Source organism: Nothobranchius furzeri, unplaced genomic scaffold, assembly GCF_043380555.1.
Source record: "Nothobranchius furzeri strain GRZ-AD unplaced genomic scaffold, NfurGRZ-RIMD1 Scf061, whole genome shotgun sequence".
Taxonomy (NCBI): Eukaryota; Metazoa; Chordata; class Actinopteri; order Cyprinodontiformes; family Nothobranchiidae; genus Nothobranchius; species Nothobranchius furzeri.
In genome coordinates, this window is record NW_027223078.1 from 75,264 (window position 1) to 80,000 (window position 4,737).

A 4,737-nucleotide genomic window follows, 5' to 3' on the forward strand; every position below is an offset into this window, starting at 1 on the left:
CACACTGCCACCAGCTTCTGGAGGGTGATGGGCCCTGCTTTAGACCAGGTCTGACCCGGGATATAGCTCTCCCACCCCGCAGGGACTTAAACACTCACTGCCATCAGCTGCTGGAGGCTGCCGAGCTCTGCTGCAGACCAGGTCCCACCCAGGTTTCTGCTCCTGCACCCCGCAGGGACTTAAACACACACTGCCACCAGCTTCTGGAGGGTGATGGGCCCTGCTGTGGACCAGGTCCGACCCGGATATCAGCTCTCCCACCAGGCAGGGACTTAAACACACACTGCAATCAGCTGCTGGAGGCTGCTGAGCTCTACTATAGACCAGGTCCGACCCAGGTTTCAGCTCTCCCACCAGGCAGTGACTTAAAGACACACTGCCATCAGCTGCTGGAGGCTGCTGAGCTCTTCTATAGACCAGGTCCGACCCAGGTTTCAGCTCTCACACCAGGCAGGGACTTAAACACACACTGCCATCAGCTGCTGGAGGCTGCTGAGCTCTGCTATAGACCAGGTCCGACCCAGGTTTCAGCTCTCCCACCAGGCAGGGACTTAAAGACACACTGCCATCAGCTGCTGGAGGCTGCCGAGCCCTGCTGCAGACCATGTCCGACCCAGGTTTCAGCTCTCCCACCAGGCAGGGACTTAGAGGCACGCTGCCATCAGCTTCTGGAGGCTGCTGAGCTCTGCCATAGACCAGGTCCGACCGAGGTTTCAGCTCTCCCACCCCGCAGGGACTTAAACACACACTGCCATCAGCTGCTGGAGGCTGCTGAGCTCTGCTATAGACCAGGTCCGACCCGGGATATAGCTCTCCCACCCCGCAGGGACTTAAACACACACTGCCATCAGCTGCTGGAGGCTGCTGAGCTCTTCTATAGACCAGGTCCGACCCAGGTTTCAGCTCTCCCACCCCGCAGGGACTTGAACACACACTGCCATCAGCTTCTGGAGGCTGCTGAGCTCTGCTATAGACCAGGTCCGACCCAGGTTTCTGCTCCTCCACCCCGCAGGGAATTAAAGACACACTGCCATCAGCTTCTGGATGGTGATGGGCCCTGCTGCAGACCAAGTCCGACCCGGGTTACAGCTCTCCCACCAGGCAGGGAATTAAACACACACTGCCATCAGCTGCTGGAGGCTGCTGAGCTCCGCTATAGACCAGGTCCGACCCGGGTTCCTGCTCCTGCACCCCGCAGGGACCAAAACACACACACTGCCATCAGCTTCTGGAGGCTGCTGAGCTCTTCTATAGACCAGGTCCGACCCAGGTTTCAGCTCTCCCACCAGGCAGGGACTTAAACACACACTGCCATCACCTTCTGCTGGCTGCTGAGCTCTGCTGCAGACCAGGTCCGACCCAGGTTTCAGCTCCTGCACCCCGCAGGGAACTAAACACACACTGCCGTCACCTTCTGCTGGCTGCTGAGCCCTGCTGCAGACCAGGTCCGACCCAGGTTTCAGCTCCTGCACCCCGCAGTGGATTAAAGACACACTGCCATCAGGTTCTGGAGGCTGCTGAGCTCTGCTGCAGACCAGGTCCGACCCAGGTTATGGCTCTCCCACCCCGCAGGGACTTAAACACACACCGCCGTCAGCTTCTGGATGGTGATGGGCCCTGCTGCAGACCAGGTCCGACCCACGTTTCAGCTCTCCCACCCCGCAGGGGATGAAACACACACTGCCATCAGCTTCTGGAGGCTGCTGAGCTCTGCTAAAGACCAGGTCCGACCCAGCTTTCAGCTCTCCCACCAGGCAGGGAGTTAAAGACACACTGTCATCGGCTTCTGGAGGGTGCTGAGCCCTGCTGCACACCAAGTCTGACCCAGGTTTCAGCTCATCCACCCCGCAGGGACCTAAACACACACTGCCATCAGCTTCTGAGTGGTAATGGGCCCTGCTGCAGACCAGGTCCGACCCAGGTTTCAGCTCCTCCACCCCGCCATCACCAGCTGGAGGCTGGCTGCTGCTCCTGCACCCTGCCATCAGCTGCTGGAGGCTTCTGTTCCTCCACCCCGCCATCAGCAGCTGGAGGCTGGCTGCTGGAGGCTGGCTGCTGCTCCTCCACCCCGCCATCACCAGCTGGAGGCTGGTTGCAGCTCCTGCACCCCGCCATCAGCTGCTGGAGGCTGCCTGCAGCCCCTGCACCCCGCCATCAGCTGCTGGAGGCTGGCTGCAGCTCCTGCACACCGCCATCAGCTGCTGGAGGCTGCCTGCAGCTCCTGCACCCCGCCATCAGCTGCTGGAGGCTGGCTGCTGCTCCTGCACCCCGCCAGCAGCTGCTGGAGGCTGGCTGCTGCTCCTCCACCCAACCATCAGCTGCTGGACGCTGGCTGCTGCTCCTGCACCCCGCCATCAGCTGCTGGAGGCTGGCTGCTGCTCCTCCACCACCCAACCATCAGCTGCTGGACGCTGGCTGCAGCTCCTCCACCCCGCCATCAGCTGCTGGTGGCTGGCTGCAGCTCCTTCACCCCGCCATCAGCTGCTGGTGGCTGGCTGCAGCTCCTTCACCCCGCCATCACCAGCTGGAGGCTGGCTGCTGCTCCTGCACCCCGCCATCAGCTGCTGGAGGCTGCCTGCAGCTCCTGCGCCCCGCCATCAGCTGCTGGAGGCTGGCTGCTGCTCCTGCACCCTGCCATCAGCTGTTCGAGGCTGGCTGCAGCTCCTCCACCCCACCATCACCAGCTGGAGGCTGGTTGCAGCTCCTGCACCCCGTCATCAGCAGCTGGAGGCTGCCTGCTGCTCCTGCACCCCGCCATCAGCTGCTGGAGGCTGCCTGCAGCTCCTGCACCCCGCCATCATTTGCTGGAGGCTGGCTGCAGCTCCTGCAACCCGCCATCAGCTGCTGGAGGCTGGCTGCTGCTCCTCCACCCCACCATGACCTGCTGGAGGCTGGCTGCAGCTCCTTCACACCGCCATCAGCTGATGGATGCTGGCTGAACGCTGGAGGCTGGCTGCTGCTCCCACACACCGCCATCAGCTCCTGGAGGCTGGCTGGCTGCTGGAGGCTGTCTGCTGCTGCTCCTCCACCCCGCCATCACCAGCTGGAGGCTGGCTGCTGGAGGCTGGCTGCAGCTCCTGCACCCCACCATCAGCTGCTGGAGGCTGGCTTCTGCTCCTCCACCCCGCCATCAGCTGCTGGGGGCTGGCTGCTGGAGGCTGGCTGCAGCTCCTCCACCCCGCCATCACCAGCTGGAGGCTGGTTGCAGCTCCTGCACCCCGCCATCAGCTGCTGGAGGCTGCCTGCTGCTCCTGCACCCCGCCATCAGCTGCTGGAGGCTGCCTGCACCTCCTGCACCCCGCCATCAGCTGCTGGAGGCTGGCTTCTGCTCCTCCACCCCGCCATCAGCTGATGGAGGCTGCCTGCTTCTCCACCCCGCCATCACTAGCTGGAGGCTGGCTGCTGGAGGCTGGCTGCAGCTCCTCCACCCCGCCATCAGCTGCTGGAGGCTGCCTGCAGCTCCTGCACCCCGCCATCACCAGCTGGAGGCTGGCTTCTGCTCCTCCACCCCGCCATCAGCTGATGGAGGCTGCCTGCTTCTCCACCCCGCCATCACTAGCTGGAGGCTGGCTGCTGGAGGCTGGCTGCAGCTCCTCCACCCCGCCATCAGCTGCTGGAGGCTGGCTGCTGCTCCTGCACCCCGCCATCAGCTGCTGGAGGCTGGCTGCTGCTCCTCCACCCAACCATCAGCTGCTGGACGCTGGCTGCAGCTCCTCCACCCCACCATCAGCTGCTGGACGCTGGCTGCAGCTCCTCCACCCCGCCATCAGCTGCTGGAGGCTGCCTGCAGCTCCTGCACCCCGCCATCAGCTGCTGGAGGCTGCCTGCAGCTCCTGCACCCCGCCATCACCAGCTGGAGGCTGGCTTCTGCTCCTCCACCCCGCCATCAGCTGATGGAGGCTGCCTGCTTCTCCACCCCGCCATCACTAGCTGGAGGCTGGCTGCTGGAGGCTGGCTGCTGCTCCTCCACCCAACCATCAGCTGCTGGACGCTGGCTGCAGCTCCTCCACCCCACCATCAGCTGCTGGACGCTGGCTGCAGCTCCTGCACCCCGCCATCAGCTGCTGGAGGCTGGCTTCTGCTCCTCCACCCCGCCATCAGCTGCTGGAGGCTGCCTGCTGCTCCTGCACCCCGCCATCAGCTGCTGGAGGCTGGCTGCTGCTCCTGCACCCCGCCATCAGCTGCTGGAGGCTGGCTGCTGGAGGCTGGCTGCAGCTCCTCCACCCCACCATCAGCTGCTGGACGCTGGCTGCAGCTCCTCCACCCCACCATCAGCTGCTGGACGCTGGCTGCAGCTCCTGCACCCCGCCATCAGCTGCTGGAGGCTGGCTTCTGCTCCTCCACCCCGCCATCAGCTGACGGAGGCTGCCTGCTTCTCCACCCCGCCATCACTAGCTGGAGGCTGGCTGCTGGAGGCTGGCTGCAGCTCCTCCACCCCACCATCAGCTGCTGGACGCTGGCTGCAGCTCCTGCACCCCGCCATCAGCTGCTGGAGGCTGGCTTCTGCTCCTCCACCCCGCCATCAGCTGACGGAGGCTGCCTGCTTCTCCACCCCGCCATCACTAGCTGGAGGCTGGCTGCTGGAGGCTGGCTGCAGCTCCTCCACCCCGCCATCAGCTGCTGGAGGCTGGCTGCTGCTCCTGCACCCCGCCATCAGCTGCTGGACGCTGGCTGCAGCTCCTCCACCCCGCCATCACCAGCTGGAGGCTGCCTGCTGCTCTTCCACCCCGCCATCAG